The sequence below is a fragment of the Oryctolagus cuniculus genome, chromosome 2, assembly GCF_051225735.1.
Source record: "Oryctolagus cuniculus isolate XC-2025 breed Fujian yellow rabbit chromosome 2, ASM5122573v1, whole genome shotgun sequence".
Classification (NCBI taxonomy): Eukaryota; Metazoa; Chordata; class Mammalia; order Lagomorpha; family Leporidae; genus Oryctolagus; species Oryctolagus cuniculus.
In genome coordinates this window covers 19,142,073-19,162,490 of record NC_142868.1, presented here as the reverse complement: position 1 = coordinate 19,162,490, position 20,418 = coordinate 19,142,073, and the positions used below count along the sequence as shown (strand labels likewise).

General features: G+C 39.5%; 1 protein-coding gene across 10 annotated transcripts in view; it reads left to right on the top strand.

Moving 5' to 3' along the window:
* Nucleotides 1-20,418, top strand: part of PPARGC1A (PPARG coactivator 1 alpha) — a 361,394-nt gene that overhangs the window by 288,821 nt on the left and 52,155 nt on the right. The window lies entirely within an intron of this gene.

The following is a 20,418-nucleotide window of genomic DNA, read 5'->3' as shown; positions in this document are numbered from 1 at the left end:
GGCAATAGTACTTAAAACTAAAAATGGTTCTCTTTTCTCAAAACTAGCCTGCACTATCTGGGTGACTGATCTGACACTAGCCACATAGTGAGGAGTTAGCGATATTTTCATTGTTTTTGTCTTACTTTGTTGACTGGATGATAAAGTCTTTTTTTTTTTTTTTTTTTTTTTTTGACAGGCAGAGTGGACAGTGAGAGAGAGAGACAGAGAGAAAGGTCTTCCTTTGCCGTTGGTTCACCCTCCAATGGCCACCGCGGCCAGCGTGCTGCAGCCGGCGCACCGCGCTGATCCGATGGCAGGAGCCAGGTACTTATCCTGGTCTCCCATGGGGTGCAGGGCCCAAGCACTTGGGCCATCCTCCACTGCACTCCCTGGCCACAGCAGAGAGCTGGCCTGGAAGAGGGGCAACCGGGACAGAATCCGGCGCCCCGACTGGGACTAGAACCCCGTGTGCCGGCGCCGCAAGGCGGATGATTAGCCTTTTGAGCCATGGCGCCAGCCTGATAAAGTCTTTGATGATAATAAAAACATCAATAATATTTAAAATTTATGGAAGTCCTATGAGTGCCAGCCAGTATTCTAAGCCTTTCCATGTTTTAATTCATTTCATTAAGCCTTTTCAAAAACTTATAGGGCAAGTATTTTATTATCATCATGGATCTGAGCCCCATTATCCCACTGTAGATGGGGATCTGCACCTGAGAAGAGTTAGGCAGCTGCCCTAGATTCTCATTCTAGTTCCTAAGCAGTCTGACTCCTGCTCCTGCACCCTAAGCTTCTTCGTTGTTTGCCTTTTCCAGATCTCTCCTACTTTTCTTCATGGTGACTTGCACAAGGAAGATTCTCCAAAAGTAGTAAAGCATTGCTTTATCAAGTAATTTTCTCTTCATTTGCATTATTTTACCAAGTTCTTATATGTCCTTCTAGGCAGATGATAAAGGAGACCTGTGAATATCTTAATATTCTTGGTCAGAGTATAAGTATAAAGCAGGTATAGCAAAGGATCCTGCAGAAACCCATGCTCCTCGTCACCACTGAACATTCACAGTGGCTCTGTGGTTAGCAAGTTCTGATAGGGAGTCACATCTGCCCTCCAAAGTAGAGATTTGTTTAGTTCACTTCCTCCCGCAAATGGCATCTCATTTATCTGCAGTAACATAATACATATAAATTAGGGAGCCCTTCTTTTCACCTGTTTAGTACCAATGATTCTTCAGCACATTGTAATAGAGCATGTAATACATAATGCTCCTGATGTAAATACCGTTTATAAGCAGTTTCCAGTATCATCTCTCTGACTTGCACATCTTTCATGTTTTCCACTACAAAAGATGTTTTAGAGAGCCTTCAACTAAAAAGGATTCTTTCTATACAAGTGTATTCCATACGGTTTGTGGGAAATCGAGTGAAGAGAGGACTTCATTTTGGGGCAGAAAAGTTTGAAATCTGCCCACACGATGTCTTCAAAAAGTTCATGGTAAATGTGTATTATAAAGAAACTTTGTGTAGAATTCAGAATTTTTTGCACCAAAATAAACTTGCCTATTAATTTCCATTTCCATCAAGTTGTTGAACTTCTGTTGTACTTAGTTTTTATCGTGCTATAAAATGTTTAAAAGCTGTGCCCATGTCTTTGCTTGTTTTTTTTACTAACAGAGAAAGATACAGAGAGAGATGGAGAAAGGCAGACTGTCAGAGAGATCTCCCATTTGCTCATTCACTCCCAAGTGCCTACAATGGCTGGAACTGGGCTGGGCCATAGCTGGGAGCCAGAAATTCAGTCCAGGTCACCCATGTGGGTGGAAGAGACTCAGCTGCTGGAGCCATCACCTGCTGTCTCCCAGGGCCAACTTTAGCAGGAAGCTGGAATCAGAATCTGGAGCCAGGGCTTGAATCCGGCTTCTCCTTGGTGGGATGTTGACATCTTACCCAGATTTTAACCACTAAGCCAAATGTCTGCCCTGCCCTTGTGCCTTTATTTATTTATTTATTTATTTATTTATTTTTACTATGGAATCCTTCCAACATAGAAAACCAATATTCTATATACTAAACACTTAATTTAAAAAATTCTTTACAAATCTCTTACATGAAGAGTAACACCTGCGAATGGAGATTTCTCATAGTTCCAGAATCAAAACAAGAAATGATTTTGACTATAATTACCCTCACGTAGCTCATCCTACTAACCTGTAAATGCTACAATGCATCATAAATTCCCTGCCAGCAGTGACAATCTAGTTGAAAATTGAGATAATTGGTATACACCTAGGTGCACAAGGGCACACATATGCAAGCATATGCTTACCTATAGTATGTACCTTTATCCATCTATTTTATCACGTAGATAAAGGCTCACAAAAGCATCCTGATAAAAAAAATAAAAACCAGGCTTCATAGAGTATGTGTAAAATGTGACATGTGTTAAAACGGTTTAAAATAGTTAGGTTGGGGTGCTTACCCACTATCTCAAGGAACAGGAGCACTCAACCAGGATTTTAAGGTTTAGAGAGTTCTGTGCAGAAATCAGGTGGGCAAAGCATTTTATATTAGAGAGATCATAATGAGGAAGTAGGAGAGTGAGACAAATATTTTAAAAAGGAAAATGAGGGCCAGTGCCGCGGCTCACTAGGCTAATCCTCCGCCTTGCGGCGCCGGCACACCGGGTTCTAGTCCCGGTTGGGGCGCCAGATTCTGTCCTGGTTGCCCCTCTTCCAGGCCAGCTCTCTGCTGTGGCCAGGGAGTGCAGTGGAGGATGGCCCAAGTTCTTGAGCCCTGCACCCCATGGGAGATCAGGAGAAGCACCTGGCTCCTGCCATCGGATCAGCGCGGTGCACCGGCTGCAGCGCGCCGGCTGCAGTAGCCATTGGAGGGTGAACCAATGGCAAAGGAAGACCTTTCTCTCTGTCTCTGTCTCTCACTGTCCACACTGCCTGTCAAAAAAAAAAAAAAAAAAAAAAAAAAAAAAAAAAAAAAAGGAAAATGAGGAGAGAAAGGACTTGCAATGTTGATGGGAAGTAGGCAGAAGAGAGAGTGAGTGAAGTGGCTAGGAGAATATGTGTGGCCATGGAAACCCAATGTCTGGGCTGGGCGGGCCATGAGAAAGTGGAAACCTATAGAGACAACGCAGTCAGGTGCTTGGCAAATCCCTGTCTCCCCAGATCTTCTGGTTTATTTTCTTAACATGGAAATTTCAGATGAAATTTTCCAGTTTAATGTTAATATCTCACGTGATAATGTTTTTACGATTGTGTAGACCAAAACCACTTTAGCCAAACAAAATCTATGTCTGGGCCAGTTCTGGCTGGAGACCTCCAGTTTGCAACCTGAGATAGAATTAATGAAAAGGGCGGAAACATCTAAGTCTTAATTCAGAACAGGCCGGTTTGCCTGTCTATTGGAGGTTCCTTGTGAACTGGTTTTCTGCTCTGCGTGACAGGGTTGGGTACTAGAGAAAATGGGCTCACTTGATGGAGAAAACTAGAATCTTGCCAGTCAAACTGGATATGGAGACCAGCAGGTTGAGCATCGCATCGAAGGGTGTTGGAGGCAGGATTTCAGGCTGCAGCATAGGCTTCTTCACGCACAGGGACATTTTCACATCTTGAGGGGATTCGTGTGCACATCTGTGTTTGAGTAGCAACAGGCTCAGTGTAAGAAGGATTTTCCAATATCGGAGAATGGTCATTATGAAACTAACCAGGCATGGCTCTCAAAAAAATCCTTTTGCATGAAGCTAACCTCATCTTTTTGTTCCATTTTTCCATGAGCTTTTGGAAATAATCTTTCGCTCAGTGTTCTTATTAAATAGTCTCTAAAAGACAAAGCACAAGTTTGAGGAGATAACAAAGTTTCAGAGCATCTTTACTGCAGCGAGTGGAAAATGGAGCCAAAACAAGGGTTCACTCTTACGGAAGCTGGAACAAAGCCGTTATTATGGTAATGTGGACATATTTAGTAATGCATTTCACAGTGTTAAGTTCTTTGCAAGAACTTGGGGAGACAAATATAAGGCTCAACCCAGGTAATACATTTGTTTGGTAATCAGTAAATTATCTTATATAGTCAGTACATTGTTGAATCCTGGACAACATAAGATCTTTGCTTTCACATGTTTTTGCAATATTGTACTCAGCCTCAAGTATAAATTGAATAGAGTGACCTTTTGGTACTCTGTAAAATTGACTGCATTTCCTAAGATTCTGTGGTTTCAATTACCATAAATTTTTGATATTGGGTCCACAGCTATTGAATTGGCCCCAGCATAACAATATCTTCTCGTTGGTTCTGATAATACAGTTGGCAGTGGCCCAGCATGTTGTCACTCTCATGTGTGTGAACGTGTGCATATGTGTGCGCCTCATCAGAAGTTCATGTCAAGTACAAGGACAATATGCACTTTACCCAAATCCAATCCAGTCAGCCAGTACTTTGTGAAATGCACATGATTTCAGGCCAAGTACTGGAAATTGTCTTCTAGGTTGCTAGCTGGGTCTTGAGCCTCTGAGATGGATAAGTCAATTAGTGGTTCCTCAGTTTATTAGCAACTTAATTGTCAGAATGTAATGAAATTTCTGAACTGCAACAACTCATTAAAAGTAATGAAACATGTGACTTTTTTTTCATAGAAAAATATTCAGTGAACTGTGTTTTCCCCAAAGAGATCTTGAAAATAAAATTAAGTTCAAATTCATACCTATAAAAATATAATGGGTTTGAAGTCTGCCATTGGTATACTGCTCTAAAAAAAATCAGGGTGATTGAAAAGGGTGTGTTCAGACTCCCACTCTGCCACATTTGTTGTGAGTTACTTGATCTCTCCCTAAGCCTCAGTCTTCTCATCTGTAAAATGGTGATATGTAGTTATTTCAAAAGATTTTTATGCAGATAAAGGGAATAGTATTTGCAAGGCACTCAACTCTCTTGAGTATAGCAAGAGTTTAGCCAGTGACTACTGCTGTCACTCTTTGTCCCTTGCCTTTGTCTTGACATAAGTTTGATGTTATTTTTTCCAAGATTAAAGATGTCATCATTAAATAGCATGCAATCCATTGTATAATCTACTAGAAAGAACACGGTATCTTGCTGTCATGCTTATATTTTATAGAAAATGATCATTTCTACCAAAGGCAAATATGCTTTTTAGTTCCCTGGTAGATTGTGGTTGCTTTTATTTGTCCTTTATGGCAATATTGCTCTGATCACTGTCACAGGAGCTCAAAATGAAAATCTTACTTCTCTTTTAATGCTTTGTTATGCCTATAACTCCCAGAGAAAAGCTTGGCAATGTTCAAGAGTAAAGAGCTATTGAGTGGTTGTGAATGGTGATTAAAGCTTTAATTCAGATTTCAAAGGTAATAATTATTTTCTGAAGCCCACAGCCCAAACAAGCAGTATATGAAAAGAATATTTCATTTCCAAATAAAAGTGAAGGCAAAATTACGAATTATTCCATTTTCCTTCTAATTCCCATTTCAGATTCTCATTTTTGTTTTTTTTCCCTCACATTTCATTTTGTTGTCTATTTTTTCTTTCATTCAGCATTTAAGTAATTAGATTAAAGTGTAGACCACTGATTCTACTGGGCAACATGATGATGATAAGGAATGATCTCAACATCTTCATTGCTATGCCCCTCATGCTGAGACACCTACCATTGTAAAAACATCTTCTAAATCCTCGGATGAGTAGAAGAAGGAATTAATGAGTAAAACCAAATAAAACACAAACACAACCCCCTTCAGTCACCTTAAATATGTCTTATGGCTTCTTTCTCTGCCTTTGTTTATTTTTATTTTTATTTATTTTTTTACGGGCAGAGTGGACAGTGAGAGACAGAGACAGAGAGAAAGGTCTTCCTTTTGCCGTTGGTTCACCCTCCAATGGCTGCTGCGGCTGGTGCGCTGCAGCCTGCGCACCGCGCCGATCTGAAGGCAGGAGCCAGGTACTTATCCTGGTCTCCCATGGGGTGCAGGGCCCAAGCACCTGGGCCATCCTCCACTGCACTCCCTGGCCACAGCAGAGAGCTGGCCTGGAAGAGGGGCAACCGGGACAGAATCCGGCGCCCCGACCAGGACTAGAACCCGGTGTGCCGGCGCCGCAAGGTGGAGGATTAGCCTAGTGAGCCACTGCACCGGCTTGTTTATTTATTTATTTTTTAAGATTTTATTTATTTATTTGAGAGTTAAGAGTTACAGACAGTGAGAGGAGAGACAGAGAGAAAGGTCTTCCATCCACTGGTTCACTCCCCAAGTGGCCACAATGGCTGGAGCTGGGCCAATCCGAAGCCAGGAGCCAGGAGCTTCCTCTGGTCTTCCATACGGGTGCAGGGCCCAAGGACTTGAGCCATCTTCTACTGCTTTCCCAGGCCATAGCAGAGAGCTGGATTGGAAGAAGAGCAGCTGGTGCTAGAACTGGCGCCCATATGGGATGCCAGTGCCGCAGGTGGAAGATTAACATACCGTGCCACAGCGCCAGCCCCTCTCTGCCTTTGTTTCTAAAATATTATAAAGAATTTAAGTAAGAGGCCAACTAAATTTACTGAAGACTGTTTTTCCTAACAGATGAATTCTTTCTTTACTTGATCATTGCATGAAACTTTTCTTTTATCATATACATCCCCTGTTTATATTTTCTGTGAGTTGATGGTTCTTCATTTTTTAAATGATATTTTTGTCCTAGTTCAGCTACTCTAATGAGAAGGCAGTATCTATGAGTCCTTTCTAGCTATCATAAACAAATGTATTATTTAAGTAGCTATGTAGTAATTATTATGTAAAAGAAATTTAGCCAGTGTAAAGATTGTGATATGGCTCATTTTAGGAAATAGATGACATTTTTATAGCCTAACCTTTCTTAGGATTTCTTCTCAAGTTTTGTTCTCTTATTGACAATATAACATTTTGAAATGTTTTTAAATAAGGGCCATTAGAGAAATAGTGGAAATATCATATGGTGTTTCATGGTGCCCCTTATACCCAATAACTCACTTACTCCTTATTACAGGGCTATGCTAGCTCCAGTTTCAGGGTTGCCAGGACTGGGTCACAGGACCCAAATGCCTGCCCAAAGCCATATGTGTGCCCACAAAGGATTAGAACTTGAGCGTCATCCTTCTAAAGTCAACTCCCATTAAGATTTGTGATTCTACTACTTTGGAAATATTCACAATGGACATTGACAGAACCAGAAGCAAAATGAGAGGTCCTGGAATAATGTTTCAGGAATGATGAGTGTTCTTCCAGGGACAGAGTTTGAGCAGCGACTGATGCTGTAATGACACTGGCTATTTTGTTATCAAGGGTGTGATGTTTCCATATTGTGCCTGGAGGTGAAAGGATCTTCTCCAGGGTCACTCCTAGATAATAGCATCGGATCATTCAGCCTTGAGCAGGTTACAGCTGGCTGATATAATGCCAATAAACAGATCTGGGAAGGTTGACTACAGCTGTTTGCATCAGCTAGGGTGGCAGAGACTTCAGGAGAGGGCTAACACTAGGACATTATGGTTTCTCTTCCATTTCTGTAGCTTCGCTATAAAACCTTAGAAAAGTTTTGTATTCTTTTTTCCAGGTTGTTATAGTCTGCTTTCTGTTATGAAGTCTTGTGCGGAAGTAATACATTTAATTCAAATATTCAACTGTATGAGTAGAGTACAAATTCAATAAATATTGTTTGAATGATTTTATTTGAGATGCATGAATCTTTACTACTACATTTTTATATAATGCTTCTTAACTCTTGCTCAAAGCACATCATTATTGTGCTTTTTATACATCCAATAACCTTATAAGATAGCCATGGAAGATTTCACTGCTGTCTTTTTCAGACGAGAAAATTAAGGCCCCAGGATGGCAAATTCAAAGCAGAGGCCACGAAATTGAGTAAACCTGGACTGACCTTGATTAATTATTTAAACACACTTACGCTTTTTCTCTTGACTCTCTCTTCCCACACTACACACACAAACATGCTTGCTTTGACTTTTTGTTTTTATGTTTTTCATTTATGAGTACAAATATGCCCTTAATAGAAGGATTGGAAAAAGACACATTCACTTACAGATATCTGAAGTCTCAAGTCTTTGGGATACTTTGGTGTTTATCCTTTCAGATGTTTCTAAATATGCATGAATAATTAGACTAGATGAGGGCTAATTCTTGGTATATTTCTTGACATATTTAAAAACATTTAATGGATGTGTTTGATTCTAACAAATGCATTTAATTCTAATATATATATTTATCTATGTATATATATGCATTTGAAAAAGTTCATGAAAAATGTAAGTAAAAGAAAAATCTATTTTGATGCCAGAAAATGTAACATCCATACATTCAAGAGGTCTTTCAAAAGTTCATGGAAAAAATATATGCTTTGAAAAAATATAAAATTTCAATTTTATAAAAGATTTATTTATTTTATTTGAAAGGTATAGTGTCAGAGAGAGAAGGAGGGACACACACACAGAGACAGACAGAGACAGAGAGAGGGATCTTACATCTATTATTTCATTCTCCAAATGGCCAACAGCCAGGGTTGGGCCTGGCCAAAGTCAAGAGCCAGGAACTCTGCGCTGGTCTCCCACATTTGTGTCAGGAGCCATGTATTAGGATCATCTTCTGTTTCCTTTCCAGGAGCATTAGCAGGAAGCTAGATTATAAATGGAGCAGCTGCTACTTGAACCAGCACCCCAGTATGAAAACCGGTATCACAAGCAGTTGCTTAACGCTCTGTGCCACAATGCCACCCCAAATTTCCTTTTTTTTTTTTTTGCAATAAAATCAACTGATATTTTAATTTCATTTTCCCATGATGTTTTTGAAACTTCCTCACGTATTATGAACAGAAAGCATCCACTATATGGATTCCCGGAGTATCCTTTTCTCTTTACATTTATGATCTCATGCCTGGCCTACAGTCAGAAGCAACCCTAATATCATCTATAATGGCTTTTTAAGAAAAGCTTGCCAGCCTGAAGGTAGTAGTCGTGAGATTCCTGGCTGGTGGCTGTCCCCGTCATACACCTAGAAATGTGTTTAATGGACTTGGAAGTAATGAAACAGTAATTGAGAAGAAAATCCTCTAGGGAAGGGGACCAGGTTGGAGATGTAGTGGATGGAGATGAAGCGTCCACACTCTCGGCAGCACAGGAGGGATTCTGGGTGTCTCAGTGCGGATCTGCTGGGCCTAACTCACTGGCTAGCATTCTCTGCTTCAGCCCACAAGATAGATGAGAGCGACCATTTTAATCTTTCCTCAAAGACTGCACCATTCAGTCTTTTCCAGGAGTGAGTCTCAGTGTTGGCCTCCATTCCTGCCTGGAGAGCTTTAAGAATATTAAATCCCATCTCCAAAGATACTGCTTTAATTGCTCTGGAGTAGGGTTCAGATGTAAGTATTTTTAAATGCACGCTTGATTCTATTATGTAGCCAAAACTGAGAGTGATTGCTTTCTAGGTCTCTGTCACATTGCGTGAAAGATAGCAGGAGGCTGTTCCTTGAGTCAGGTTTTTGTATGAGGAATTATATTTTCTCCAGTTTTAGAGATCTAAGCGTTTCCATCCCAGTTTGAAACCTTGGTAAGACGAATGTTCATGCTCTGTTTTTGTAAGCTGATCTGATGTTTAGATGCACTTGGCTTTGCTGAAGTGCAAGTAAAACTCTTGTTGCTTTCATGTATTACTCATGGTCTTTTATTTTGCTTACTGTAATTTGTTTTGTCAATCATCTGTCTTCCCCTGTTAGAATAAGCCCTTTGAAGGCAGGAATTTTTAACTATTTTGTTCACTACTATATCCCGAGTTTCAATAATGACTGGTACACAGTCAATAATAAATATTTGTTAGCATGTTTGACACTCATTTTGATGCTGAAATTCTGATTCCTACTTCCCCAAAGTGTATGATCTATTGAAAAACACAGACTTGAAAATGGATAATTATAGTCTAGTTGTCCAGTGTTTCTTTAGAGGTCAGTATATTGGAATTCCTTATTTATAATATTTTAAGTAACGTTGAGGCTTAAGGAAGAAAAATGACAAGAGTATTTGCTACTTTTCTTTTATTCTTGTAGAGTAAGATGGTACATTAGCAAGACTAGGGAGCTTATTGGCCCAGAGGAGATGCAGACGTTTGACTCTTTGGGTGTTAGTTCTCTCATCTCCCCAATTGTGCTGTTAAATGAGTTGACCCTTTGCAGCTTGGTGCTTCTATGTTACGGAATCCTGTTGGTAGAGCTATTAAATGACAGGACGACAAATGACTTGATTTCCCCCTTGTTCTGTAAGGCTTACATTTTTATCCATGTTAGTTTGTACATGTCATTCCCATGCTGGGATAGGGCCATATGCTTTTTGCATCGAGTTCACTTTTTAAAACATCCCCTTTGGTGTCATTAGCCACATTTTCTAACCTGCTGTCATATGCTACCTTATGTGCATGCTCACCACATATGCATATAAATAACTGATAATCATGAATGGAGCTGTGTTTATGACTGAGTCAATAGAAAGTATTTAGAGATTCTTCACAAAGAGTGTGCTCAGTCTGGCGTTAAAAGAAATCTCTAAATCCTAGGAGATTGCAAATATATCCAGATGCTTTGGAAACCTAAACCCATGTAGAATACTTAGATACAAAATCATTGAGAAAATGAACTTCTCTTATGTATCTGGCAAGTGACTACTGACAACCCACTACTCTGTACAGAACACTTGAGTGGAACATGATAGTTGTTCGAGGAGTCTAATACCCAATCCCTGGCTTTAAAGGGCTCCTCCCTCTTGGGGAAGGGCCAGGAATAGCATAAAGGATTACCAAGAAGCACACTTTGATTTCCTTCACCCTAGATGACCCCACGGAGAGGCTAGCATTGCCACTGAATAGCGTCCAACCACCTTAAGAGAACTTTCTCTCCTTCTGGTGCTGTTGCCAGGATGGTGCAGTAATCAGATCATTTGACATGGCTTGTGTCTTAGTGTATTCAACCTGCTGCAACATACAGATCCAGGTGTCAGGGCTCTGTGACTGTGATTTCACACGTATCTCCTGGTGCTAAGTCTTTATGAACGAGCAGCACTGACCTTTCTGTGTGCTTTCTAAGCACTTTTTGCAGGCAGAAAGTATACTGTCCTATAGACAATTTGTTGGTTTTAATAGGAAATTATTATAAACATTTCTTACACAGGCAGTCTAAAAACACTTTCATGCCTAAGGTAAATATGATCTGCTAATTTGTGAATAAAGTCTTAGGAGTTATTTACAGTAGGCCTCCTGTCTGAGGTTCTGGTGCTTCTGTTTTAATTGATTAATGTTCATACGCAATGTTTGTTAAATATTTTGACTATTACCCCCTCCTGCTTATACTTAACTGTGAATTTTGAAGAATTAATTTATTGCTCATTGCAAGTTTCTATCTTAGGGGATTTAAATTTACTCTTACTATCTTTCTGCGTAGAACATTGATTTTTGAACTATTATGGCTTACTGCTTCAAATGCCTTCCCTTGCTCCCTCTCACCATCTATTGTATTTGGAAGATACTGATTGATTTATTATTTTTCATCCTATTACCACTAAACTAAAATTTAAGTTTCTAGAAAGCATCTTTATTGCATATAGTAGACACTCAGTTAGTATGTGCCAGTAATAACACACACACACACATATATATACACATATATATATGTAAACGTGCATGTAAAAGTGATATAGATTTTCATTGTAAATATGCTATAGATCTGCGTGTAGGTGTCCAAATAGAGGGTGTGTCAAGAATAGTTATTACAGTCTACTGTTGTATGGATTTCAGGTCATCATTCCATGCAGTAAACCTGCATGTAGTCAGTGATCATGTCAAATCATGCCTGTTAATTCCAGTGTATCAGCCTTGTCAATTAACTAAGTCGCTGACGTTATACAACCTAGAGATTTCTGAGAATTCCTGTCTTTAATATTTTTGATATTGCACAGTTTCTGTATTGTATTGGCTGATAAAATGTCCAACCTTTCCCCCTTTGCTCATATTCTATCTATATAGGAAAGTCTGCTTTAAATGTTCAACCTATTGTGAGTTATTTCTCAAAAAATACATTTTGTTTCACTTATTTTGAATTCAATGTAGTGCTTGAGGGTGCTACTAATACTAATAATAGCAAACATAAGTCCTAATTATGAGACACTATTCTGTAAAATTTGCATGGATTAGCATAATTGATTCTCCAAATAACTCTATATTATATGTCTTATTATTTATAATATGCTTCTCAGACAAAACCTGAAACACAGAAATGTTAAGTAACTTGCTGAAGGTGACCCACCTTGTAAATGATAAATTCAGATCCAAAACCAGGCAGTCTAATTCAGCATCTATATATTGCCTTCCTGCCTCTTTCATACAAATATAAAGATGTTATAAGTCCTTGATACACTTTTTGAACTAAATTTATATAAAACTTAAGAAGTCTTGCATATTACACCATTTTCCATTGCTATAACGATATACCAGAGGCTTGGTAATGTATAAAGAAAAATGATTCTCTCACTCACAATTTTGGAGGTTCCAGTGAATCATTCTGGCATCGGGTCAGCTCTTATGAAGTGCCCTGTGGCTGCATCACATGGGCAATGACATCATAGTGGGAGGGCATGTGAGAAGGAGAAATCACAGAGCAAGACTGGAAGCTAACAAATGATGCTAGGGTCAGCCGGCTTGCTTTGAGATCTAACCAGGGTCCCATGAGAGCTACCTTAATCCCTTTGGAAGACAGTGCCCTCAATGGCCTAAAGACCTCCCTCTGGGACCCACCTCTTAGAAGTTCCATTACTTTTTTTTTTTTTTTTTGACAGGCAGAGTTAGACAGTGAGAGAGACAGAGAGAGACAGAGAGAAAGGTCTTCCTTCCATAGGTTCACCCCCTAAATGGCCGCTATGGCTGGCACACTGCACCAATCCGAAGCCAAGAGCCAGGTGCTTCCTCCTGGTCTCCCATGTGGGTGCAGGGCTGAAGCACTTTGGCCATCCTCCACTGCCTTCCCAGGCCACAGCAGAGAGCTGAACTGGAAGAGGAGCAACCGGGACAGAATCCTGCGCCCCAACTGGGACTAGAACCCAGTGTGCCGGCGCTGCAAGCAGAGGATTAGCCTAGTGAACCATGGCACCAGCCTTCCATTACTTTTTTTTTAAACTTTTATTTAGTAAATATAAATTTCCAAAGTACAGCTTATGGATTACAATGGCTTTTTCTCCCCCATAACTCTCTCCCACCTGCAACCCTCCCAACTTCCGCTCCCTCTCCCATTCCATTCACATCAAGATTCATTTTCAATTCTCTTTATATACAGAAGATCAGTTTAGCATATATTAAGTAAAGATTGCAACAGTTTGCACCCACACAGAACATAAAGTGTAAAATACTGTTTGAGTACTAGTTATAGCATTAATGCACATTGAACAACACATTAAGGACAGAGATCCTTCATGGGGAGTAAGTGCACAGTGACTCCTGCTGTTGACTTAACAATTTGACACTCTTGTTTATGGCATCAGTAATCACCCTAGGCTCTTGTCATGAGTTGCCAAGGCTATGGAAGCCTTTTGAGTTCACTGACTTCAATCTTATTCACACAGGGTCTTAGTCAAAGTACTCCATTACTTCTTAACATCACTATATTGCACATGAAGCTTCCAATGCATGAACCCTCAGGGACAAGCCAAGTATTTAGAAATGCTTAAGAACTCTGTGAACTAGGAGGGTAGAAACATCCTTAAGAATCATTTAGCATGTGGCCCACATGGTCAAATAAACTAACAAAACAAAATTAGCTTTAGATAATGGTGATGGCCAGAAGATGTTGAAGACACATACAGCTTGGCAATAAGAAGAGTGAGATTCCATAAGACTAATTGATAGGAAATGCAGGAAGTGAGTAACCGAAGCTGTAGCAACAAGCAGGCAAAGATCATAAAATATCTCTGGACATTGGAGTAAGATATGAGGAGTAGGGATTCACACAAAATGTGAAAATATACTATTCATAACTATTAGGTTCTAGAATTGCATGTAGCAGAGGGGATAAACTTAGTGTGTCAGGAATCATAATTCCCTCTTGATTTATACATGTTGTTTTCAACAACCACAAAATAACAAGTTACCCATAGTTGTCTGCCTGCTTATCAGAATCACTTGGAGAACTTATCAAGATTGCAGAATCCTGGACTGTTCTTCCAGGACAATCATTCTCAACTAAGGGCAAGTTTGCCTCTGGGAGGCATTTAACACTATCCGGGGACATTTTTGATTCTTCTAATTGGGGAGTGCTCTTGTTTTCTAATGGGTAGAGACAAGGAATGCTGTGATTCATCCCCAAATGCACAGGACAGCTCCCTTAACAAAGAATTATCTGGCTCAAAGTGGTGATAGTGTTAAAGTTGAGAAAGCATGACCTAGAGATTCTAATTTACCTGTCTGTGATGGGGCCCAGCAATCTATATTTCTATACAGAGGCCTAGATTGATATGAAAAATCATTTAGGAGCACAGAGATATCAGTTGGAGCTGAATTTCTAGAAAAACATCTCAGAGAAGACATAATGCTTCAAGTAGGCTTTGAGTTAGGAATAGCATATGAACAAAGGAATGGAAAGGAAAGAGCATTATAGAAGAGCAAACCTCATCCAGTGAGTCCAAAGATAAGCTGTGAGGTAACACAGGCCAGTTAGCAAATAACGAAAAACAACTTCAAAACCACCTCTTCTGTCTACATGGAAAGACAACTGTGCTTCATGGGATAAAAGTGGATTTCCCCACCTTAGTTTTATGAATTGGTGAATAACTGATATGCCTTTCAGATTTATTTTGTAACCCCTAATATGAAGACAGATTGGAATTACCCACATCTACTCCCATTTTTGTTCTGGTAATCTCATCCTTAAAAGTTCCAAAAAGGAAAAAAAAAAAGAAGTGAGAACAATACTGTCTTTTTATCATATGTTTCTGGTTTGATACTCAACTGTGATTCTCATTCCCCACATGATTTGAGGCTCAATGACAGCATCAAGTGAAATAATATATGAAAATATTAAGTCAATGTCAAGTGCTTAGGAAGCAGTCAGCAAAAAACAGCAATATGGAATCAACCCAGATGTCCATCAATAGAAGACTGAATGAAGATATGGGATATGTACACTGTGGAATACTACACAGTGGTAATAAAAAAAAAAAGAAATCCTGTTATTTGCAACAAAATGAATGCAACTGGAAACCATTATGGTTAGTAAAGTAAGCCAGACCCAAAAAGACAAATACCATATGTGTTCCCTGATCTGTGGTAACTAATAGACTATCTAAAAGAACAAGGAGTGAAATTGCCATGTTGAGATGTGATGACTGAACAGCTCTTACCTCAACTGTTGGGGAACAGTTGTTTTTTTTTTTCTTTTTCTTCATACTTCTTGTTGAACTCTTTATTTAGTTTAGGGTTAATCTTATGAATGTAAAGTTAATTGAAAAATAAATACTTGTAAAAAATAAGAATGGGAATAGGGAAGGGAGGAGGAAAAGGGTGGGAGGAAGGGTAGGGTGGTAAGAATCACTAAATTTGTATATATAAATGCATGAAGTTTGTATACCCTAAATAAAAGGATTCTTGGTAAAAAAAAAATAGATAGATCCTGATTTCACTTAAAAAATTAAAAAATAGAAAAATGTTTATAAAGAGAATTATGATACTATTTAAGTGAACAGAAATAATATGAATTTGAGATTTCAGTTCATGATCTTATCAGGTTTAACCATTGAATGTTTTGTACTACAGTTTGATCAGAGAGGAGTGAGAAAATCCTATTTTGTAGAAATGAATATTTGTATATAGCTCCAGGCTTTAAACTGCTCACCCTCAATTCTGAAGTTTTTTTTTTAATCTTGAAACCAACATAAATGATATAATTTGGCTGGTTAATGCAGTGAGGTCTCTACTATGTATGTTAAGATAAATATCTAAATATATATATATGTATATATATATATAATATATATAAAACATTTGAATGTGCACATTGCTTCCTGAAAAAAAGTTTTATTGACACATACATTCAATTATATAAATATGCAAAATATGTAATATAGTATAATACCATAATCAATCTGTACAACAAATGTGATAATTTCTTAGGTTCCATGGGACATAGTTTAAAAATTTCTGGCTCAGATTATTATTTATGCTCAGCTTATCACAGGGTGTGTTATGGGTATTCCCCTTGGAGTACATCAGATGGCTTTCTTGTTTAGTAAGCTGACATTCCTCCTGCATGGGCAGATAGTAGGTTTGTATGGCATGATTTCTCTGCAGAAACCCACCTTGGCTCTTCTAAGATGTTTGCAAATTGGTTATCTGATGATGCGTTTCAGTAGCCTCGAGAACAGCAGAGTTGGAGGAATTAATACCTGCATGTACAAAACCCGTTCAAAGCCCTTCCTTTACAAAAGCTGAGCGTTGAGTTTTACTCATAGATTAAGAGCCCAAGGGTTCATTTAAGAACTGTAGCTCTTCATAGTTCCTTCTTTTCCATTAAGAATATATCAGTTGCTTTCTGACCCTATCAGTTGGTATACATGAAATGAATACAAGCCAATGTTAAGTCATGGCCTAGGAGCAACATTAATAAGAAGGTAAATTTACTGTTGGTGAGAAGAGGCAGTAGCGACAGTGAAAAAAAAAAAAAGAGAGAGAATGAAAAGTCCATATTCTTAAGACTGATTACAATTTTTAGTTATTATTCACATCTATTTTTACTAAGCATCTACTATATGCCAATATCTTAACAGTAATCAAATAGGCTTCATAGAACTTCTATTTTAGCCAGTCCATGAACAAGAGAAGTCTCTGAGGTATGTATTGAGTTGCAGAAACAAGGGCCAAGGGAAAAAATAAACTGGGGAAGGTGGATAGAGCAGTGGAGAAGCTTGCCCCGAGAAGGTGACCTTTGACAGAGGGGAAGAAAGGGAAGGCATGTGTCCATCTGATGAAAGAGGCCTCTTGGCAGAGGAAACAGCAAGTGCGAAGGCCTTGGGGAAGGAGAAGGAGTGGCATTTAGTGACCTAGTGAGGAGATCAGAGTGAGTGGAAGGATTCAGATGAATATGTGGGGGTTAGGACAGTGTCAGATGATATCAGCCTAGTGTAGGACAATCATCCACCCCAGTTAGTCCGGGATAGGCGGGATTAACCCCTCAGTTATTTTAGCATCTGATCTCACTCCCCAAAGTGTTCTAGCTTAGATGATAATTGTGTGGTGATCCCAGGCCACGATCTTGGTTTCGGATTTTGGCTTTTCCTCTTAAAGACATAGGAAACCATGGAGGGTTTGGAGAGAAGAGGGCAAGATTTGCTTTAGGCTTTATCAGGATCACTTAGTCTTCCACGTTGAGAAGGGGTTTTGGGGTGGGCTGGCAAGTCATAGGGGTGGCAATGGGGAAGTCAGGTAGGGGCTTTAGGAATGTCAATCTGGAATGTGCCTTCCAGCCAGAGGACTGGCTCGTTCACCTGAAGGTGGTAGTGGTAGAGTCAGAACGAAGATCAGACCTCCTGGCTTCCGGTCTGATATACTTTCCCACAACACTCAGTTTCTCTCTTAGTTTGACAACACTTGGGTGTTGTGTTGTTCTTTTCAGGTCCGATATGCCTCTTGTGTGATGATAGAACTCAGTTCTTGCCTCTTCGCAGTGTGAGAAACAGACATGAAACATCTAGTTTTTCCCTCTGAAATAGTTATTTTGTGTAGATCAGTTTGGCTTTTCTATTTGTTTTCGTATTTGTAATTTTGGCTCATATAACTTCTCCAGAATAATGAATTCCACACGTTCAATGCATGCTGATTAATGTCCTGAATGTGTGATAGAAGATAATAAGCTAGAATGGAATCTAAGTACAGATTGAATATGAATTTTATGATTGCTTAAGTAACGTTTTTATTAATGAGAATTAAATGAATTCCCTTAAGTCTAAATCTGGGGAGAAAAATCTGAAACTCTGTTTACATTTTATTTCCATTCGATTCTTATTTTCTTTTTACAAGGATCACCCTCAGGTGTTGATCATTGTGTGCTCCAGAATGGATAACTGAAGGTAGAATGTACATGTTGATTGCATACTCTCATAGTCAACTGTAATTGGATATGTGGCCATGTGCTCAAGAGACTGGGATGTACACATGTACCTAGATTCTGTTTTAAATATGTGTGGTATGTGTGTTTGAGTTGGTATGTATCATTGACATTGACATATATGTTATATCATGTAGTCTATGTGCCCACAGTCAGTTGCTCAGATAGTTAAACTAATTTTTTGTTCTGATGGCCCTTACGTTGCAGCAACATGAACACCTAACAGAGAAAATACAGTGCCACATATGTGCTAAGGTCTCCTGGGACTAACACTGGAATGAGCTGACTCTGCCCTCTTGTAGGAACTGGATAGATGGAAGCATGTTTTAGAATAATGTGTCAAGTTAAGGTGGTTTCCATGGCTCTTGATTAACTTTACATTGCACACAGCTGCTTACATTTTTGAAAGTTGTATTTTTCCACCTTCACGTGCCCATTACTATTCAAAGCCCTATATAACATATGGTAGAAGAAGAAAGAAGAAATACAGTTGTTTGGAAGTGAGTATTCAAAATGTTTAGTATCTCTTCTGCAAAGGTTCAGAGCATTCAGAGGGGGCCATATGCAATAAACAATCGAAGTATAAAGGTTTACAGAAAAAGTCTAGACACTTCAAATTCTCAGCGTTGAGTCCATATTGTTATTTTTAAATTTCATTTCAGAAATAAAATCATTAAAAAAAGTTTGAATTCAACTTCTTGCAGATCTTGAATGCAATTTTATATAGCAAAACCAAAAGTTAGGGGCAGGCATTTGGCACAGAGGTTAAGACACTACTTTGGATGACCACATCCATTAATGGATGCCAGGGGTTCGTCTCAGCTGTGCTCCTGATTCCAGGTTCCTGAAGTGCATCCTGGGAAGTAGCAGTTGGTGAAACAAGTGGTTGGGTCCCTGCCCCTTATGTAGGAGGCCTGGAGTTGAGTTTTGATCTCCTGGGCATTTGAGGAGTGAATCAGCACATGAGAGACCTTTGTCTGTCTGTCTGCTTGTTTCTTTTCTTGTCTCTCTGTCAAATTAAAAAAAAAATGTAAATTAAAAAAGCATCCAAAATTTATACATGGGAACATGCTTCTGCATTCAGTGTGCACATGAAACCATGCTTCAGAGTTTTGTATGTAGAGATTCAGGAAAGGGTGACCTATGATCAGTTGTTTTCCTTATTTGAACTGCTAACTGTATAGTAAGATTTGCTTCCCCATATAGTTATTTGAACTCCTGGTGGGGCCGAGTGGAACAAATAATCCAAAATAGGGGATAATCCAAAAATGTCATTTATATTTGGCTTCAGCATACATTACCAGATGTTACTCTAGCAGATTTCCCTTCCTAATTAGGCCTCACTTAAAGTAGGAGTTAATTTTGTCTTCATTAGCTGTTTCCAAATCAGCAGGATGGGGCAAGGAGGAAGCCCAGGGCATGCTGGGTATTTGGGGGAAGCTGGCCCAGCACTAAAAGTTGGCAGTGACTCCTGCTCAAATAATGAAATTCAAATATGAGAATGTACACTGGAAATGCTTCCGAGTGCCTTTTGACAGTTCTGGAGCCTTTATCTGCTCCTCTTCTTCATATCAATCATGAGTGAAAAAGAAATGCCATCATAGGAGTTAGGCAAATAATAACCTGAAACTTTGGATACAAAAGAAGAATAGAGGCAGGAAAGGCCGGCGCCGTGGCTCACTAGGCTAATCCTCCACCTAGTGGCGCAGGCACACCGGGTTCTAGTCCCAGTCGGGGCGCCGGATTCTGTCCCGGTTGCCCCTCTTCCAGGCCAGCTCTCTGCTGTGGCCCCAGAAGGCAGTGGAGGATGGCCCAAGTGCTTGGGCCCTGCACCCCATGGGAGACCAGGAGAGGCACCTGGCTCCTGCCTTCGGATCAGCGCGGTGCACCGGCTGCGGCGGCCATTGGAGGGTGAACCAATGGCAAAAGGAAGACCTTTCTCTCTGTCTCTCTCTCACTGTCCACTCTGCCTGTCCAAAAAAAAAAAAAAAAAAAAAGAATAGAGGCTCAGAGGGTGTCAGAGGGTGTTAGTGACCTCTCACCCAGGTTGATCTCTGAGGGAACAGCCCTAAGATGCTGAAGCTGATTGATGACTGATAAGAAGACCCCACTGTTTCCTTCTTACTGATGATTTGAATAATGAAGAAGCAAGAATTCTCCTGGCCTAATTCGCATTAAGAGAGCCCAGATAATGAAGCTGTGATTAAATGGCTATTAAACTATTTTTATCAAACAGATCAAGCGAGTGTGAGAATCTGG